Source organism: Pezoporus flaviventris, unplaced genomic scaffold (genome assembly GCF_033815535.1).
Source record: "Pezoporus flaviventris isolate CSIRO_AGI_PZ_B2104156 unplaced genomic scaffold, CSIRO_AGI_Pfla_v1 ptg000007l, whole genome shotgun sequence".
Classification (NCBI taxonomy): domain Eukaryota; kingdom Metazoa; phylum Chordata; class Aves; order Psittaciformes; family Psittacidae; genus Pezoporus; species Pezoporus flaviventris.
In genome coordinates, this window is record NW_026892555.1 from 70,337,286 (window position 1) to 70,359,159 (window position 21,874).

Here is a 21,874-nt window from a genome sequence, read left to right on the forward strand (position 1 = left end):
AGCAATCCCAGGCACAGCTAGAGGTTGGGCAGAGAAGAGATTCAGAGCTGCCCTACAGAGAAGGACTTGAGAGTGTTGGTTGATGAGAAAATGAACATGAGCAGGCTTCAGTGTGTGCTTGCAGCCCAGAAAGCCAACCATATCCTGGGCTTCATCAAAAGGAGCATGACCAGCAGGTCAAAGGAGGTGATCCTGCCCCTCTACTGTGCTCTTCTGAGACCTCACCTGGAGTACTGTGTGCAGTTCTGGTGTCTTCAACATAAAAAGGACATGGAACTGTTGGAACAAGTCCAGAGGAGGGCCACGAGGATGATCAAGGGACTGGAGCACCTCCTGTATGAAGACAGGCTGAGGAAGTTGGGGCTGTTCAGCGTGGAGAAGAGAAGGCTGTGTGGAGACCTCATAGCAGCCTTCCAGTATCTGAAGGGGGCCTACAAAGATGCTGGAGAGGGACTCTTCACTAGGGACTGTGGTGATAAGACAAGGGGTAATGGGTTAAAAACTTAAACAGGAGAAGTTTAGACTGGATAAGGAGGAATTTCTTTACTGTAAGGGTGGTGAGGCACTGGAATGGGTTGCCCATCCCTGTCAGTGTTCAAGGCCAGGTTGGACAGAGCCTTGGGTGATATGGTTTAGTGTGAGGTGTCCCTGCCCACAGCAGGGGGGTTGGAACTAGATGATCTTAAGGTCCTTTCCAACCCTAACTATTCTATGATTCTATGATTCTACTTCTCCCCAAAGAACAAAAATGCTGCATGGTTACACCGTGAACAGGAAGGCATAGGGGCAACCACAGCAGCACATACTTCTTGAAAGCTGAGGAGCACCTTGCAAATTATGTGTCGGGACCCCCTTTCAGATGGAAAATAGAGCAGTTAAGGTGAAAAGCAAAATTATGAGTTAGGCCTACTGAAATGATCTGAAATGTTCAGTGAAAAAAAAAAAGAGTGATTTATAAAATATTAGCCTTTGACCATTGTAAGATCCACATTCAATAAAAATACCATTCAGTCTCCAGGCTAAAAAGACACAAAGAGATGATGGCTGTATTTTACTGTAGAATTTGTTTGCTCTCCAGTGCAGTGATTGTTGCAAAGCTGAGGTAGTTCTGTACATTACAGTTTTCTCCTTGCAAAAGAGGAGCATGTCTTGCAAACATAGGTTCAAACTGGTAATGAGAATTGCAATCAGTCTCAAGGGAGAACTTCTGTCAAGAACCAGGTGTTCTGCAGAATTTGGGTGAACCACTCTTGACAGTTCTGCACTGGACATGATAAAAGCAAAGTGTGATTGGATGCTAACAAAATCCATCCTTTCAAGGACTGCGAACTGGGAGGGAAAGTGTTGGCCTCTTTTCCCAAGTAACAGGCAACAGGACAGGAGGAAACAACCTCAAGTTGCACCAGGGTTTTTTTAAAATGCATTTGAGGAAAAATTTCTTCACCAAAAGGGTTGTCAAGCATTAGAACAGGCAGCCCAGGAAAGTGGTTGAATCGCCGTCCCTGGAGGTATTTAAAAGACGCATAGACATGCCGCCCATGGACATGGATTTCACAATGGTTAATGGTTGGAGTCAAAGATTTTAAGGGTCTTTACCAACCTAAATGATTCTATGAGTCTATGCTGGGTGCTGCTGCTGCTGCACTCAGATGAGTGAGTTGGAAGCTCCTCAGGCAGGAGAGAGAAAAGAGTGACCTGTAGTTCCACCTTATGGCTCCAAGTCTGACATCAAGGTATGCTTTCATCTAATAGGCATAATCACAGCAACAGCTTGGAGAGGAAATCAAGAAGTATTAAGTATATATATTTAATTTTTAACAAATAATAAGGGTTTCTAGTACCTGTTTACAGAATATAAATGTTTCATCTCTTGGAGACTGACTGGATTTCTTTTGGACCCAGATATTTCTCATATCATTCTCTGTGAAAATCTTTATCTCAAGGTAGCCTTGGGGTATTTATGTTTGACAACTTAAGCATGCAAGGAGCCTTCTGTTTCATACTTTGAAATACAGCTTGCCAAGGATGTTTAAACTGCATCGCATTTTTTGATTGCCCTAAGCAGTCACAACTGAAAATCTTTGCTTTCCTCAAGCAGCTCTTGGAGCTGAAGGTGTCACAGTGCAGCCATTTCGGCCACCTGGAGTCCAGGTGGTACTTACCTGCAGCCATCTTAAATTGCATTACAACTTAATATTGCCATGAGGCTTCTTTAGCCTGATATTCCTTGTCCCTGCTCTCTCCCAGAAGTGAGAAAGCCCCTTTTGTAAAGTATCTTTATTACTTGAAGCTGGTAAAAGGTCTTTTTGACTGATGGGCTCAGTTCTATTAATGAAAATCTAAATTGTTTTAAAAATCTAATAATCCTGAAAACTCTTTTTAAGTGTAGTATTTTTTAGCAAACACAATATAAAGCAAGGCTTTATAATCTGCAGTGAAAACACTGGATCTTTATGGAACAGTGCCTGTCAAAGAGCAGGCCGATTTGGGCAAGCACGATTTTGTGGCCTTCCCATCTGCTACTGGTCAAGGATGTACTGATAAATGATTTTTCAGTAAACAGGCTTATAACTTCAGAAATTATTTAATTCTCTGGAATCTGTAACCACTATGCAGGTCAAACATAGTTCCTCAGATCAAGCGGAGAAAGATTTAGGAAGCAGAAAATACTGTTGAACTCCTGATGCCACTAGAATTTCTAGAAGCCATCACTAACAGCAGTTAGCAGTAGGGGAACTCTATGAACACCATCAGTCTGAATTGCTCCTTTAGCTCTTTCCAGGTGCTCCAATGCCAGCAGCCGTGCGTGGTTTTCAAGGCTAAGCAAATAAGATTTAGCTGAGTTGTCATTTCTACATTTTTTATCCCTTTTATTGCAGTGATAGTCTTGAAAATGGAAAGCAGTCCTGAACACTCAAGGTTTATTGTGGATTTAACCTAATCATCAAAGTTACTCTAAATCCCTACTAGCCACCAAAAGTTAGGATTCTGAGGACATGAAGTCCTAGACAGCATCCTGTCTTGTATGTTTAGGAGTTATGATTTCTTAATTCAGTTAAGATCCTGTTGAGTTCTCCATCTGACTTCGAAAGGAGGCAGTCCCAGTGCAGTCAAATACTTCCATTGCAGTTTAATCAAGCCATGCAGGGCCAAATGGCCAAATGTGGTCACTGTTTTGGGTACCCAGTACTAACTGAAAACACTTGAAACACTTTTCATCTATTCCAAACCGAAAATCTGGCAGAAGCAGAGCCAAACCTGCAGGAGGCTGATAGCTTTGACCTTAATCTAGAAAAGCACTTTGGCTCATATTTAGTGTGACACACTTGACAGTGTCTAGTAGCTGCTCACATAAACTGGAGGATAGACTTTCAGGGAGAACAGGCAGAGAATTCTGCTGTGTTATTTCTGATTGCATGAATTATGGTTTTGTCCTCTTTGCAAGGATGCATTAGGCAAAACTGTTTGAGAAATGAAGCTTTGCTTTAAAGAAAGGAAAAAAATACCAAAAATTATGATGGAGCAAGGTTTGCCAAGTTAACTAAGGTCTTGGTATTTGGAAGAGCTAATGTTCATCATCTGAAAGCCCGTAATAGTTGTCTCTCCTATTATCCTGTCACGTAAAAGTAACAGTATTTATAATGAAAGTGCTTTGATTCTAAAATACATATTTCTTTTGAATATCTTAGAGTATCTCTCAAAAAAAAAAAAAGTAAGAAGACCTTTAAAACTTTAATGTCTGCATTAGGTAATAAAGTTTATAAGTAAAGGAAGTGTGTAACAATTTTGCAGCCCAGTGCACAAATGTTGCCTGTAAATGGTTTCAATTAATTTTCATTTAACTGCAGATTGTGAGGTGAAAGTTAAGGATCCATCTCTGGTTTGGAAGACACCTTTCCCTGTTTTTCCATGATTTGTGGAACTTTGTAGAATTAGTTTTATCTTTCACACTACAATTTTGCAAATGTCTATGAAATGTATTTTATAGAAGATATGTTTTCTGGAAGAAAAAAAAAATCAGGGAAGATTTGCAAAAATTGTTAACTTTTCTCAAAGAAAAACTGGATAAATATCTTGGGCTTAGATGGTTCTGAATGGAACTGGAACCAGTTTGCTTGTAGGCGCTAATCAAATGCATTTATTCAGCCAATCCACTTGAACTTTGGCAGTGTTTGATAGGCAATGTTACATGTTCCCATTTTCCCATATGGTATAAACTTGCTTGTGAAATTATCCTGCTTATGAGGGAAAGTTTCAATCCACAACCATGTTTTTAATTCTTAACTGTATCGCTGGCTGAACCATTCTAATGAATATTAAACTTTGCCCTGAGACTGAAAAAAAAAACATACTAAAATTTGGAATTCCTAGTAAGATAAAATGGTTTTGTATTTTCAATTAGATGATACCTGCACTGACTTTATGCACAACTGCTCCAGCTGTACTCCTTGTCAAAGTCAAAATATTTAAGTGAGAGATGATGGATAAACTCTTTTCATCAATGGTTAATATTCTGTGTTACAGTAGCACCTAAAGACACCAACCTGCAGTGTTGTGCTGGGGCTTATAGAAACAACTAAAACTGATCTTTTGTCCCATGTAACTTGCAAGCAACAAAAAACCCTTGATTCAAGGCCTCTTTCCTAACAGCGAGATTTCTAGCATTGGGACCACAAATTCCTGGGCTTAGAGGAATTCTAGTGAAAAATAATTAATGGTAATTGAAATAATTATTGGCAGCAGGCCACATAAAAGCTTTCAGGTTATGTATAATAAGAGGGTAGGCTGATTTTTATCATTCAGATCCAGTCATTCTCTAAAGCTGTTTTTCATTTTCTGAATTTCTTCTTCCTATTTGCTATTTGAAGGTCTCATTATCTTGAGACTAAGTAAGTTGTAGCCTCACTTCTTGTTTTGTAATAGCCTATGGGAGACAAATACAAAAGCCAGGAACTTGATATAAACGGTAAGACCTCCATATAATCACTCCACATGCTCAAAAACTTCTCTTTTTCCTATTATCACATGCAGGAGTTGAGAAATAAAACCTCACACAGGCAAAAAGCATTATGTAATTAATAAACTAAATATCTGTGGAAATCTGATACCAAATGAAATGAAAGAAGGTTTCTGGAGTGGATTTCCATGCAACTAGAACCATCAAATCACTGAAGTTTTTCAATAAGCCAGAAAATGGAGCAGGAGAGTGATAACTACTAGGGTTAAGATTTGTGGAAGGGGAACAAATGTAAGCAGTACTTTTATTTTTTTATTTCATAAATTTGCATGTTAAACATACACAGCCATGCATCCCAGAAACATTATTTTCTTGGAATGTTTCTAATTTTTTTACTTCTTGTGTTACTTTATGAGATGCCACATTAATTTGCATGTGACATTGGTTTTGGATGTTTTGAGTGAGGTGTCCAGCAGAAGGTGATGCGTAACAGAGTTTTCAGTTTACTGCGTGAAAGATATTACAACTCCATTCTTCTTTGTGGAGTTTATAATTCTCAGTACAATTTAATTTTAGTATGCCTGGTTTTAAGGTTATTTAAAACCTGACAGCAAAACCTTCCTGTGGGCTTACGCCAGTCTCCACAAAACCTAATGAACAAAGTGGAGGTAGGACTCATGAACTGAATGGTCTTATAGTGGTCAAATAGTTTAATTTCATTTTGTTCTGGTTCTGATGTCTGGGAACTTTGACCATGAGACAATTTGACAATGGTTTTATCATGACCTGGGATGGAACAGGAGGCTATAACCTTTGCTAATGGGAACTATTAAAAAGAACTGCATGATTTTGGAAGAAGTAGACTGAGTCACAGTAGTCAGAAGAGATAATGTCTGGAATTAATTCCTTATCATAGAATGGAAATCTGTCTTACACTATAAAGGCACAGCTTGTTAGCAGCAGGATAGCTGAGCTATTTTTCAATGCCCTAGTGCTTACTTACAGACACCTATACAAAAGCACATCAGGTACAACTTCAGTGTTTAGGCAATTGAAGGAGACTGCTCAGTTTATAGTCAGTTGTGCAAACTGAATTATTTTCTACTCATTTTGTCCAGCCCTCCTTGCCATGACAGTACTGCCAGCAGGCTATGGAGTGTCTGGCAGCATTCATGCAAACTCAAATGCATCATCATTGTCCAGTGTTATTAAAGAAGACTGTCCGAGTTTTCCTGTCTTGATATCCAGCAAATAGATAACACAGAGAGCCAGCAGTCTGTAAAGTGATTAAACCTGGAGAGAATTTCTTGACTCAAATAAAAGCAAATTACCCCGTGATAATCTTTCAAAAGGAAAACTGTTAGAAAACCTAAAATATTGGGAATATGCTTAATCATATGATTAAATATGCATATGATTTGAAAATTATAGCATTAAGCATGGAAAGAATATTTGAAATAATTTTGATCAGATCTAGAACTGCCACATAGAAGATGCAATACTCAAATACTCGGCCACTGTACTGTGATAAACAAAGTATCCAAGGGCCTTTTCATAAGTCTGGAGTCTAAAACATCCATCTAGTAGTGGATATTCCTGATGTACCAGCCAAATGATAGATGATGCAAAGGAGAAAGAAGAGAGAAAAAGGAAAGATACCAGATTTGGAACAATAGGCTAGCTGTGCTTAACAGATAATAATGTCAGAAAGACTTTTAAAAGAAATTTAAAGAAAAAAAAAGGAATTTATTTTTATTCTGTTCCTTTTTTAGAAAACACCTAATTCTTTCAATTAATTGATTTGAATGACAGTTGTAGACAAGTAATGAACTACAGATGCGCAACTCTATAAGCTGCAGTCAGTAAAACATGGCTTATCAGTCCTTTACAAGGGAAAAACAAACCTAAAAACTTTGTTCTTTTTATTTGTGTTTAGTTCTTTCTAACTTCGCAAAAATCTTTAGCTCCATCTTCAGAGCAGTAATGTGTTTGCACCTTCAAACCAGAGAGGGAGGAATCTGTTAAACATACCACAGTGCAGTGTAAAGTAACAGAACAAATGCTTTGCAATACGGTTGAAAACAAGAGGGAATTAAAACCAGTTATGAAGCAGAAAACATTGAAGTACAGCACTTTCCATAGGTTGGTCCTGATCCTGGCAGTTACTTGTGCTAAGCTGGTTTGAGGAGTTATCATATGGCTTAATCATACATGTGTGCAGATACTTCCCTGAAGAAGGGTATGTTTTACCAACGTGCACATAAAAGATCAATGAAAAGCTCTTGCCCGGGTTTGGGGGGAAGGAGTAAGGAACACAGTGACAAATAGTGATGTATTTTAGCCAGTAAATTACTGGGTACTGAGCAGAGTGGCGTAAAGCTGCTGCTAAAAGTTGACAGTCTGCTATTGATAACAGGGGCTGAATACTTAGGAGTCTACTGTGTTTGAAAATAGGAAAGTCATAATTTGGCAGAGTTTATGGGTCTGTTATCAGCTGCACAACAGCTGGGTTATAGACTAGTAAGGCTAAGGAAGTCAGAGGAGTACAAAATAAACTAATTCTCGGCTGAGGAGATGGCTACTTTAAATGTCAGTAATTTAAAGGCATTTCATGACTTGGTCCCAAGTGCCAGGTCTGCTTTATTTTTCTCCTCATACCACCATTGCAGCTTCTGTCTGAGATCACACGGGGCTGTGTATGACCTGTGCTGCTGAGAACATTGCATCTCCCTGAATTGACAGTGAACATGAGCAAATTTATTTGGTTTATTACTCAGTTTGCAGTCTTTTCAGAACCTACTTCAGGCAAATAACTCTTGCAGCTCAGTAACCCATTTGAGATCAAGTTTTATTGTAACCACATGGGTGTTGAAGAACAGTCTTAACTACTTAGGGGAGTGATGTAAACATATACATTTAGTTTAATATGCTTCCAGTACAACTTTAATAAAACAGACTTCCTCTTCTCAAATTCAGCAAAGTATTGCATGCTGTAATTAAAAAGACACTGACACTAAACCCCAAGAACATTAATGTTTTCGTTGTTTCTTTAATAATGGCTAATCACAGCAAATTTAAGTTTTAATAATAGCTAGGAGAATAGTACTTCAGACAATTCAAATTAAGCTGGACACATTATGTTCAAGACAAGAGTCCCAAAGCAACCCTCAATAATTGCCAATTGTCCTCCTTTCTGCAAAATGCAATTCTTTCAGGAAGATACGTGTTGCTCTAGAGTTTGCTTGTGATCACTGCATCTCTCTCTCAAAGTCAGGTTGTTGAAAGAACAGCTTTAATACCTAAGAACTTGCTTTTGCTGCCACTGATTCAGGGTTGCGCAATGTTTGGACTGGTTCAATCAAACATTAAAAATTGTTAAAGCCATAACAAGTTTTTGAGCTACCTATTAAAATCTACTCCTGACATGCCTGATGCTCCTGATCTCTTTATGGGTCACAAACAGCATGTTTGGCTCAGCTGGTACTTTCTTCTTTATCTGTCAAATGCAAGTCTTCCTAACAATGGAAGCACAGATAAAGTGGTTGAACCTCACTGATACCAAATAAATAGTTAAAATAGAAAGTGGAGGAGGAATGCATATGATGTGTCAAAACAACGGCAGTTCTGGTAGCTTAAATTCTACTTTCTATATGTGCTGGATTGTGACGAATACTGCAGGAACTACATTAATGTATTCCTAAAAGTGGGTATTAGCCCACCAAGAAAAGAAAGCAGCAGCCGCATGTGTGGAAGTTCTTTGCTGATTACCAAAAAGATGAATGTTTTATCTAAAAATGCAAAGTAATCTACTCCAGCAGTAATTCAGGGAACTGAACGGTCATGTGCAGAGGCTTGAAGGTCACTTTTCACAGCCCTAAGGGACAAAGTTTTGACAATAAATACAGCTGCTCTCCCAGTCCTACACTGACCTGCAGAAAAAGCACAATTTCGTAGGAAAACACAAATTCATATGACACACAAGCTGGTAACACTGGGAAGTTGTACGATAGTCTTCAGACAATTCCCTGCCCTAAGGCTGAAATCAAACCATTAGGACTGCCCTGGGCAGCAGGGAGAGCATTTCCCAGTATGCACCCATTCTCATCTCCTGCTAAGATTCTCTACACTGCACTCTAATTAGAGTGTGTGTGTAATAATACTGTCCCTTCAAAAATGCTCAGAAACCCGAAATAAAGCAACTCTTGCCATGTATAAAATGTAGTAAAGGAAATAAGGATGATTGAAACAGTGGTCAGCTAGGCAAATTATTCATACTTTGTGCTACTATGTGTGACACTGCAATATCAATTGGGCTTATTTTGCAGTCTTATGTAATTTTTTTTAGTCATTGTTGCGACTTTATTTCAATTTATTTTTAATGCTAGAAGAAAGTTGGTGTTCTCTAGTTCTTAATTCTGGTGTTAATTAGTCTGAGCTGCCAATCTGGTTGTGTCAGCATAATGATGTAAAGTGAAGGGGATACACAAGTCAAATCTTGCAACTGGATGCCTAATGAGCATTAGCAGACACATATACAGATGTATTAATATCACTGTGATCTAGTCCATGAGCAGTGCCTTACAACTGCCTGCTCACGTTCCCCAAGAGCTTCTCTCAGAATCTCATTTATGATGATGGCTGAATCAAGGCAGTTATTTTATATGGCTGTATATAATAATTTTAAGATTTTGCTGACTAGTGGATTTTGAGTGGGAGGAGCATTCAATAAATATTCTAGAGATACAAGAATGTAAAATATAGGGTTCAAACTGTTAAAGAAAATGTTCGTCTGGGACAAACACTTTTAAATATGGCATTCAAATTGGGCATTCCAATTTGCCCAACAAGACAAATTGGACCAGTCCTTTACATCTTTTCTCCTAAATGACAAATTAAAATTAGGGACCAGCAATTCCATGGTATCACTTTTCCATATACTGTTCAATAAGCAAGCCTTCAAATTCACTTCTATAAGGTGTTTTTATATGGCTTTAAATTTCCACCACTGCAGCAGCCTGTCTCCTCTAGCATCTAAGATGAATGAGACACAAGGGAAATCAGAAAGAGGGAAGGCAGTGCCTTCTGTCTCACTGGATTGCATTGCATGTGAGCTGCTGGAAAGCTGCAGAGTCCTTTCAATGTAGACATTTGGAATTTGGAAAGTAGCTTCAACATCTCTGCTTCCACTGTCACAGGCTACACTGAATATACAGCTTGGCACAAGGGTTTGGTGTGACAGTTTTTGCAGGGCATAGACAATGCTTGCCAGCATTAGAAAATACCAAAATAGCAATATACTGTTTGCATCCTTCAACTCCTTGATGTTGCAGGAAATAAAGTAAAATAAAATCTAACCCTTCAGTGGGCTACCTCTGTTTGTGCCACCACAAGTTCATTTTCACTTGCTTATCAAAGAGCATTGGACTCTGTCAGTTCGAGTATTTTGAACAGGAAGTGCAAATTCCTGTCCATAGATAGAGGAAAGAGAAATCAAAAGATGTGAACCAACCTGAGCAAAGTCGTGTTGGAATGCAATGGAATAAACACGAATGGAATATTGGTTTATTGGAATATGGGGTTCCATATTTAGGAAGGCGTATTGCGTTTCATTAAAAATATGTTTTGGAAATACATCACAATTCAGTTATTCAAGGTGACTATGGGAAGTTGATGCATTTAAATTATGTGTCTAGCACATAAAATGTTGTCTGTACTAAGCACAAAAAGTGTCATTACTATTAATATCTGAAAAGAAACTGATTTTACATCTACAGTTCTAGAATCTATTTTCCTGAGTGGAACTGTAAGCATTCATGGATTAAATTATAAAAATCATAAATTAATAGAAGCTAGAAAATATGTAGTTTCCCTTCTGCTGCTTTTCCACACATCATAACGTGTATATATAGAAGAGCTTTGTTGTTTTTTAGACCTAGTAAGGACACAGAAATAGGAGCTTTTACAAGGATTGTTAGAACCAGCTTGTTCTACTGAGAAGCAGAACTTGGATCAAGTATGTAATGCTCCTTACCTTGCTGAATTTATCTTCGAGATTTCACAAAGCTCAGCTTGCTTGCAAATGTGGAATTCCTTTTGTGATTCCCCCTTGTTCTTGCATTGTACCATGCATCATTCCATTAGTCCACAGCTTAGTGCTTATTATCATCATCCTTTTTGTGCTTAATAATGTTTACTAAGATTTTAACTGCATTCCTGCACACAATAACTGTAGCAAACCGATGAAAAACACAGCCATTTCAGTGCAAAACAATTAGCTTACATATCCTTGAGACATTGCTTGTGTTATAAATTGCACGTTAAGAAGGAAGAAACCATGCATGTTAGTTGGAAATAAACAAAAAAAACATTACTGGCATGTATTCTGACATAGCAAAATGCAGTACTTAAATTCTGCAATTAATAGGTTCATTTCATAGGCAATATGTCAGTGCTTTATAGTCTTGCTTTAGAATTCTGGATAAGTCATTCTGATCATCACATGTAATTCAGGGTATTCCCATCGTACCCAAGACTGACAGAAAATTGTCTTCATGGTACCCCAGCCTCCTAGAACATCACTGTTCTCTTCCTCCACATGCAGGCATTCTTCCAATGAGGCCAGAAGTACGTATTCAGCGCTGGGCACTGGGCATACCTGGCATCACCAGCAGTCTCCCAGTCCCAAGCTTTCTTTGAGGTCTAGTAGAAGGCCTTTCAGGAAGAGTCAAAAGTCTCTTCTGCAGAAATACGGAACAAATCCAGGAAGCAAAAAGCCATTTATAAGGCCAAAGATTCTTACTTGTGAACCCCAAAGAGATTGGAAGAGCGACAAACTGCTGCCACCTGCTGTTGGTTCATTTTCAGACACCGAAGCTCCAGCAAACTAAATTCATTCACAGCAGACAGCAGAAATTGCAAATCATTTAATTCTTTAGGGAAAAGGGAAGAAACAACCTGCTACATTTATTCCAAGTGTAAGCAGGTACTTCTTAGACCTATGGCACTAGTGCCAATCCTATAGCTACTAGCATCCAGTACCTTGGCTTTTCTACCCTGCAATCGCCACTCTGTCAGTGACTTAAATGTGACCTTGAGAAAGCCAATTAAGCTTTTTAATGCTGTTTTCCAAGCAGTAAAATTTCCAAGCAGTGTTTTTGACAAGTTTATAAAGGTACTGGATATATTCGTGTGGCTGTTTAGGAGCGTACACTTTTATTATTATCTTTACATCTTATTTCTTTCAGAAGTTTATTTTAATAAAGCTCCCATTGTGATAAAATTTACAAGGATTGTTAATAAGTAAGCATTATTATTCCACTGTGAGTCTGCTCCAATCATACATATAATAGGGTGAAAAGAGAGCAGCCTGAACCAATGGGGGGAGGTTAGAGTAATACAATGTTTTTGTATGTGGCTCTATGAAATTGACAGTGGGGTCACAATAAAAATTACACGGTGCTTCTGGAAACCTGCTTTTTAGAGATGTCAGTGATCACTGCATTTTGAGTCAGAGCTCAAGCTGATATGTTCCATGTTTACTAATAGATGCCAATTCATGAAGCCCCATAGTGTGCATCACGTTAGCCAAATAGCTAAGAGCTCTGACTATCATTTTGCTACCTGCAGGTATCACATATTTTTGAAGGTAATCATTTCCTGTCGGTGACACTGTAATGCAGACTGTCCTGATCTCACTGCCTATTGTGGAAGGGTGAACCACAAAAGTGGAACTGCTAGCAGGTGATTTTCTGTGATCCAGAGCAGTGTCTCTCTGAGGGGGAATTTGATGGCCTTGAGTGAAAACAAAGTGAGCTGATTCTCAAGCTGGCAGTTCTCTCAGGAGCAGCAGCAAAGTCCTGCAGCTCTCAATCTTAAGAGTGGCCTGGAGCCTAACACACAGCTTGAAAACTCATGGATTTAGTTATATTTTTGAAGTCTGCATATACTTACTTTAAAGTAAGCATTCTTTTGAGCTGGAAAAGACCAGAATAACCATGAAGTATACTAGCTTTGTATATAAAAAATGACCTGAAAGCAGTATGTTTGTCCACACGTTTATAATCATTATTTAAAAACCAAATACATCTAAGGTCATCATCACTGGAAGATGCTCAGATGCATGTCTGCCAAATGTAAACCAAGCTGCAGATATAAGGCATTCTATGACTGCTTATCTGTGTGCTTGTTTTATTCTTTTAGGCAAATGAGCAATATTGGATAATGCAATGTAAACTCAAGAGCATTTAAGAAGGCACACTGGGGGTAAACTGCCCACTGGCAATGTACAGTGCGCAGCTATTTCAGGGAGCTGAACCTCTGGTTTCCAGTCTAAAGAAATAAATGTCAAAAGACAGGGCCTGCTCCTCTGATGCTGCTTTAATTACTTTATTTTATTAGATATAAAATTCTATTTAAATGGTGATATTTCTCCCACCTATTTTTGTTTTGACCATAATCAAAATGAATATATGAAGACTGCTATCTGTAGTAAGAGCATCTTGGAGCCTCTTGGCTTTTTCAAATCAAAATTAACTTAAAGGAATCCCAGGGAGTTTCGTGGTGTTGCATCATCATGTGATGCATCAAACACTGCCACTGTTCTAGGATGAATCATAGAGTTATGCTCTGTTCCTCAGCATGACAAATTCTGCAATAACTGACTTCTCACTTCCTATCTATGGAGAATTTAAAAATAAGGGTCTATTTTAAGAAAAAAAAAGCTCTTCTTTCTACTTTGGAAGAAGAGTAATTCATCCCCTATGTACAAATAAGTGATAGCAGCGTATCTTTACTTTCAGCTAGGAAAGACTCCATTAGTCAATTCAATAGTATAAGTTAGAAATTTTATCTTTCTTCAAAGAGCAGCTGGGGTGTGAAGAAATTGTTGTTGCTGGTTTTACTAAGGGTTTTTGTTTCCTCTCACAGTTAGCCTGAGTGTAAAACAAAAACCTTATCCAAAATCTCATGAATATGGAGATTTTTAAATTAGGACAAGGTGATTAATTTTTAATGTTGTTATGTTGTTTGAATGTACACTGAAGCTTTTTGTTTTTAGCTTGGACCACAAGCACGAAAGAAGGGAGAGAGAATTCTGTTTGCTGGCTATCTTACTGGAGTAAAGTTCTCTGCTGTCAGACAATTCTCTTACCTTAAATGAGTCTACTTGAATCATCAGTACCTGTGGTTCTCTCTAAGACAGTCTGCATCACTTCGTAAGTAAATCTCTCTGAGCACTAAATAAATACTCAAGACTCATCATTTAATTTTTGAAACATTCTAAGGCCTGTTCATGTAAACATTTCACTCAGCTGAATATTAAATACCAGAAATACAGTCTGAGAAAATACAGTCACTCAAGATTTCCGTGAAAACTGGTGCCCAAATGACCTGTGAGTCTTTCACTAAGCCAAAGAAACATCTCAAGTTTCTCATTGGTAATCCTATTGTGGTAAAGGTAGAATAGTTCATGGTCTCAATCTGTAGGTTCAGAGTTGAACATGCTTATCTGCTCCTTCTGAAGCTGGAGACAGCACTTTCCAGAGAGGAGGGATACACATACCAGCTGTTGGAAGGTTCTGCTGGCCCTCATTCCTTATTTTTCCTTTCTTCTTTCAACAGTTCTTACTGGTAATGTTGCAATACTGATTTTTCAATTCTGTTCACATTACAAAATTATATAATAAACCCTATCATGTGAGGAGCAGAACACGATAGTGTTGACATTAGGCTAGCCTACAACATGATAGAGGTCCCTGAACAACCTCAGATGGGAAAATTAATTGGAGAAAATTAGACAGGTCTTCTGACCAGTGCTAAGTAGAAGGGGAGAATCACCTCCCTTGACCTACTGGCAATACTCTTCCTATTACAAGCCAGGATACCATAGAGCAAGGGTGAATTGCTAGCTCATGATCAACTTTGTGTTCCTGTGTCCATCAGGACACTCAGGTCCTCTTCTGCCAAGCTGCTTTTCAGTCACTTGATCCAAAACAGTACTTTTGCATAAGGTTATTCCTCCCAAGTTACAGAGCTTGGCATTTTCTTTTGTTGAATTTCATGAAGCTTCTGTTGTTTCATTTCTGCAGACTGTTGGTGTCCCTCTGAATGGCCACACCACTATGAAGTGTATCAGCCACTGCTCTCAGTTTTGTGTCATCTACAACCCTGACAGAGGTGTACTCTGTGCTGTCATTCAGGTAGTAAGTGGTACCTTTAAACAGTACTGACCCTGGCATCAGCCCCTGAACTACACCATTATGGACAAACCTCAAGCTGGAAGTCATGCCACTGATCACAGCCCTCTGAATCTGGCAGGTCAGGCAGTTTCAGTCTGCCTTGTGGTCCATTTATCTAGCCCATTTTTCTCAGCTTGCCTATGAAGAAGTTTTGAGACACAGTCTTACTAAAGTTGAGATACATAATATCCACTTGCTACTTCATTATTTCAGTGTACTGACTTTGAAATACAAGAATATATGAGATGTCATAGGGGAAAATGTAATAAAATCTCTAAAATTGAGATGCATGACCTTTCTTAGATTTGCTCTCTCCAACACAGACAGTGTTTTGGGGTAGTCCAACTAGATTTACTGACATGCAACAAATTTGCCTGATTACAACAGATGAAAAATATTGCTTAGGCAATCGAAAGTGATAGCCGACAAGGTCATGGTCCTGATTATGGAATGCTTTTCAATGGCTCTCTCCTGATGCACTAAGTTGCTATAGTGATTATCCATCTGCTTTTACAGCAACTTCATAAACATCAAGGAAAGCTAATCCATTTGCCTGTAATATTAATTCTGAATATTAAACTGTTATATGAAAGAGGGTGATACTTGATGCTTCTAGTTCATTAAAGGTTTCCCTGAGCAGATCTGAAATGATATTGCAGGGCATTATGGGCTGTAGACAAAAACTTTTTCAAACCTGCTAAGCGAAGTAAGAAAATTACCAAGAAGAGCTGATAAATCTTATCCAGAATATCTGAATTAAATTGTTTGTTTGTATTATGTATACAGTCAAAGGAGACACTAAAGTGTAGTGTTTATTCTTTGCAGGGGGTGGGTATTACCATAATGCAGTCTAAGCACACAATTTTAGGATCATGTCTCTGTTTTAATTTAAGGAGCCTTGCATATTAGGACCTGCCATCTATTAACCCCATAAAGGATGTAGTCATCCAGAATTCAGACAATAGCACAAGCATCTCAGTGGACAGGGATCCTTCGTTCCCTTACCTTGTGTTTCAGTACCCTTTCTTTGTAACATAAAGTATGCACAATAAAATAGAAGAACCTTCTCAAGCTCTTGCAGAGCACTTCAATCAGCAGATATTGTTACATTTTGCAAGTAAACACCTCTCCATTGTTGCAAACATAGTAAGGTGGATCCTGGAATGACATATAACTACATAGATATATGTATGTTTGTGTAGGTAGTCATGCAGATAAAAATATTTTGCTTGTCCCTTTTAGAACATTGGCAGAGTTGTTTTAGCTCATACTAGTTATATATTTTAACTTGAAATTACTTTGCATAGGATTTTGGAAATAATAGCTAAGTTTTTCAGATAACTCATATTAAAATAAGTCATGCTGTGACAGATAATTTCAATGACAAAGAGACTTTCTGGTTTGTGCATGTGGCTTCTCACACAGCAGGATAGAATTCCAGAATTGGAGATCCTGAAAACCCCTGTGATGCAATGAATAAATAATAGTGGCTGATCCAAAACCAATTAAAAACAACTCAGCTTTAAGTCATGCTGAAGCACAAACAATAGGTTGGGTACAGATCATAGCATCTTGCAAGACATCCAGCTGTTAGATCTTGATAAATATATTTCTTCTTACCCAGGCATTTCATAGCTTATGGTTTCTCCCCAAGCTCTTTAGGAAAGTTGACAAGGGGCCTCTCAAGAAGTAAATAATGTCTCCCAGTCCCTAAAATGAAAGAAGGGAAAAGGAACAAGAAGTATTTCTTGGCAAGTTGTCAACAGCAGCTTGATATTTTGCAGCCTAGTCTGAGGAACGTAAACTACTGAAAGTATCTAAAACTGTATATCTTCGCTTAATACAGGAAGACAATCATAGTGGGACTGTGTAAAGTAGGATAATTTTAATTTATTAGAACACTAAAATGCTTAAGAGACAACAATCCTTTCTCGCAGCTAAAGACTTTTTAAAGATTTAAACCACTCAGGTAAACTGAATTTGTACATCACAGAGCAAGAACCCTGTCTCAACCAGGATTATATAACGCAAGGACATGTATACATAAGAGCGAATCTAGAGAGTGATTGCATTTTTGGGAAAACCGTGTCACCTAGGAGAACTAGCCATTCATATTTGCTTTTTTTCTTTAGTCAGTGCTAAAAACAGAAGAAGAAATGAGCGACAGCTTCTCACTAAGAGAAGAAATATCTGATCTCCTTACCCTGTTAATCCCTTCTCTTTTTTTTATTTTATAGAAAAAAAAAAGGCAGTAAGACTGAACCCAGAAAGTGGGCTTGTGAGAAATACATAAGATGTTGTGAATGAGTGGGTATTTGCAGGCTAGGGAGCAGGCCACTGGCATAAAGGACAACAGAGTACTTGGACAAGTATTCTACTTAGGAGATTGTGGATTTGCTTATGACAGATGGTCTAAGGGTTGATAAAATCAGGAATGTATGGCCATCTAACAAAGATAGCCAACTGTCCATGTTCTAACAGTAGCAGAAAGAAGATGCATAGAAGAGATAGGAAGAAAAAAGAACAACAGAAGATGGGAGCTTAGTGCCTTTTAGATTGCTGTCCTGGGTTCAGCAGTAGCAGTCATGTTTCTTCTTCTTGGTAGCTGGTGCAGTGCTGTGTTTTGACTTTCGGCCTGGGAACAGAACTGATAGAGATGTTTTGGTTTGGCCAAGGACTTTGTGAGCCTCATGCTCTGCCAGGGAGGAGGGGAAGCCGGGAGGAAGCAGAGACAGGACACCTGACCCAAACTGACCAAAGAGGTATTCCATACCACAGCACATCATGCCCAGGATGTAACTGGGAGTTAGGCGGAAGGGCTGGGAGACTGCAGGGTTGGAGGAGGTATGGGTCGGTGCTTGGTCGGGGGCTGGGGGGCCGAGTTATCGGTCGGCTGGTGGTGAGATGATGTATTCTCTTCCCTTGTTATTTCCTTTATCATTATTATCATTGGTGGTAGCAGTAGTGATTTGTGTTATACCTTAGTTACTAAACTGTTCTTATCTCAACCCGTGGGAGTTGCATTCTTTTCGATTCTCCTCTCCGTCCCTCCGGGAGTAGGGGGAGGGAAAGAAGGGGGGGAAGTGAGTGAACGAGTTACCTGACTGGGTTTAAACCACGACAATTGCAAGGCATCTGGAAAAGCATTTGGAGGCCCGGTGGAGAGAATATTTAGAAATGCATGCAGAGATGCTACCAAATCTAAAACAAGTGTCAGCACTGAGTTTTGTGATGCCTACATATGTCTGCCTGAGAATGATGGCAACTATATCCTATGATGAGGCATATAATTAGCACATCATGAATGTTTTTATCCACTCTGAGTTTGCTAAATAGAAAGCACTTAATTCAGCACAGGAGCTGGTATTGGGTAAAGACGGTATTGTCATGTAAGTGGAACACTAAACCAAAGCAGCAAGACAGAAATAGGTATTTACTTACCCATCCTGTTATTCAGGTACATCAAGCAGGGACTAAGAGGCAGTGGCTTATCTTTCTCCTCACTTAAGAAGAAAGATAAAAATTAAATTAACCTATCTCAGCTCAGAAAGTCTAACTAATTTTCTGTGTCTGGCTATCTTTGTAAAGCAAAGAAGTCTCCTAGCACAGGAGATAAATCAAAATCATCTGGGTTTGCACTGGAAACGAGTGGTACAAAGGCAAAATTCCCCAGATATAGGCCTGAAAACATGTTTTTTTCCCATCTATATGAAGGAAAACAAGTTTTTATCCCTCAGTGCTTTGTTGTAGGTTGTTACACTCCTGAGCTGTACTATGGGCATAGCTGTCATCAGCAAACAGCCTGAGCCAGTGTCACACCAGGATGAGTACCATTAAACACTTTCCTTTTACACAGTTTGCAAGCTCACAGTGTTTCATGTCATGAAAATATCAGGTGTTTGCAGGTACTCTCCCTCTTAAGTGGCCTTTAAGTCCATTCACTTGGAGAATTACATGTTAACAGTTTTCTGTGGTTAGAGATCCCCTGCAGCCACGTCAGATTTCTTGTCTCTTCACTGGCTAGCACTGGCACAAAAGGCTGTAGTTAGGGTTCTGTTGGTTTTTTCTCAACTACCTGTCTGTCACACCTGCTAGCACCTTGCACAACACTGAAACTGAACACTGAATAGTGCCTTTTGGTGATACATATTTTAGAGCAATGCAGCCCTTCCAAAGGAAAAAAAAAAAAAGTTTTGTTTGGGGGTTGTTTTGTTGGGGGGGTTGTTGTTTTGCTTTGTTTTCTTTTTGTGGCTGGTGTTTGTATAGCAAACTCTGTATCTACATCAGGAGTCTGAATTTTTCTGAGAACTCTGTTTACCCATGGTTCCCCTTTTGCACTTGATACAGGTCAAAAATGCTCTTCATCAGTAATTCACAAACTATAATGGAGCTAAGAATCATTCTTTATTTATAAAGCTTTTGTATTTGCGTGGGAATTTCAGGCTTGGTTTGTATATGGCAGGAATAATGTATGACAGGGTGTGAACTTCAATGGCTTATAAGAGTATGCAAGCCTCAGATATGTTGTTGAGTGGAAGACTGCGAGGCCATTTGCACAGAAGAGGAGGATTTAACTCATTAGCACTGTAGACTCATACACTATGTGACTGCTTACAGAGATATATTATTTCCACTACATTGACCCTGTCAAAAAGTGTAGGCTTAACATCTCTTCTGCTGGTCCCTAAAATGTTAAGACATAGTCAGAGAATATGTCAGAGAATAGATCCATCAATATTGCTTTCCCTGAAAATACCTCCCTGCTTGGAGCTAATGGCCACTTTCAACTCAGCAGCAGTGAGAGCCTAGCTGACATCATATGGCCCCAGGGTCCTCAATATCACACACTAGGGCAGGGAGCAACCCAACAGAATAACTTTGAAATGCAAGAGGAGCTAATGCTGTGTCTATATGGTATGGTCTTGTCTGGCTGCAAGGATATCAGAAGTCATTGACACTAATTTTGTGGGCTGTGATGTACTTGCACAGACAAGACCAGAAGATGCAGGCACATGTCTGGTATCTTTAGGAGCTATGCGGCCAAGTATACACATATTTGAATTATGTGAGGAAACATCTTACATTATAGGGGTTTATATGAATGCATGACTACGAATTAACATCTAGATGACAGGAAACAGTCCTTCACCTCTGCTTTTCTCTCCACTGAGGACTGGCCAAAACCTATGGTTTAGATGATGATCTGTAAGTGAAGACAAATATTACTAACGTACCTCTATGTTCTCTACAGCTGCCCTTGTAAGAGATCAGAAGTCCTTGACCTAAAGATGTGATTTATGATAAGAAAACTTGAAGCCAGCTGGATTTTACAAAGTCCATTTTGCCATTCGTTAGCTGACCTCTCTCTAGAAGAACACAGCAACAGCTCACATCATTGTTCCTGCATATAACAGAAGCAAGCAATAGAACTCCCATCAGCTTAATCCCATTTACAGTGAATAGAGAAAAGGGACTTTTTCAGCTGTCTAACTAAGCAAATGAGAAGCTGAATGATATGTAACATTGTTTACTGTAGAAAATAATATTATGTAATCATCAGTCATGCAGTTTGCAAAGACAAATAATTGGTCTGCTGAAATTAATATCCTACTGCTTTGAGGCCTAGCCTATAATTCTGCCAGGGGAAGATGAACAAATTAAGCTATTCAGTTGACACGTGGAGCTTAGCCAGGTCATCTCCCCCAAATTTCTCTGTTACTCAGTGGAGAGACAAATGCTCTTCCTAGCAGCCACAGAGTACCAAAATCTATTTCCTCCACTGAATCACCTCTGGGAGAAGCCCATTTGAAGTCTAGTTGCTCAAAATTGGATGATTTTAGTATTTCCTTATATTCAATTACACTTAAATTTAGACAGCATCTCAGTGAATACTCCCTGATATGTTTGTCATCAGTTTCAGATTAACTCCTTTCCAGAAGAGTAGAATCAATGAGCTAGGGGCTGATGTTGCAATCCTGGCAGTCAATTCTGTGTTCACAAAAGAAGGGAGAATGGGGATGTTTCATGGTGGCAGTCCAATCAAGGAAGTCTTTACTTCTGCAGTCCCCAGCTTCCACAATGATGCTCACCAGGGAAACGCAACAGGAAATGCTGAAATTGTGTGTTCCTAAACTACAAGATACTTACTGGAAATCTGCACATATTCGATGGTCAATCATCCCATTAAATTATTATTTTATTTTATTTTTAATTCACAGTGCTGCTAACTCACCTTTCCTGCAAGGTCACTTTCAGCTAAATTGTTAAGTATTTTGAGAAAGCTACATATGTTGGATTGAGCAAAAAGAGAAAGGTTTGCTGTTTGTTTTTCATGAAAGACAGAAATACTGCTTGGTTCAAAGTCTTACCTTGAGTTAAGCCATTTACTCATGAGTCATGTGTCAGGACTTTGCTGAATTTCTCCAGGGGCTAACTCTGGGGTTATTTGAGCAGCAGATATTCTGGACCACAAGTAGAAATAGCTAGAGACTGATGAGAACTACTGAGCTTGAAGGAAGCAGACAGAGGGCAAGTCAGCACAGAATTACTGCTTCTTTTGTCTAGGGATCGAAATTGCCTGCTCTATCCCCAGTGCCTCTAGTCACCGGCTACACATGTAGTCTTACAGGCCTGGAGCTAACAAAGCATTTAAGTGTGTTGTCAGAGAGGGTTGAGACTGCAC

General features: G+C 38.9%; 1 long non-coding RNA gene across 2 annotated transcripts in view; it reads left to right on the forward strand.

The window, feature by feature from the left end:
• The window catches only part of LOC133266400 (uncharacterized), a 37,738-nt gene extending 16,395 nt beyond the window's left edge, over positions 1-21,343 (forward strand). For both annotated transcript variants that reach the window (XR_009742373.1, XR_009742372.1), the window contains exon 3: positions 20,444-21,343. This is a non-coding gene — a long non-coding RNA (uncharacterized LOC133266400). The remainder of the gene's footprint in view (positions 1-20,443) is intronic.
• The last annotated feature ends 531 nt before the right edge of the window (positions 21,344-21,874 follow it).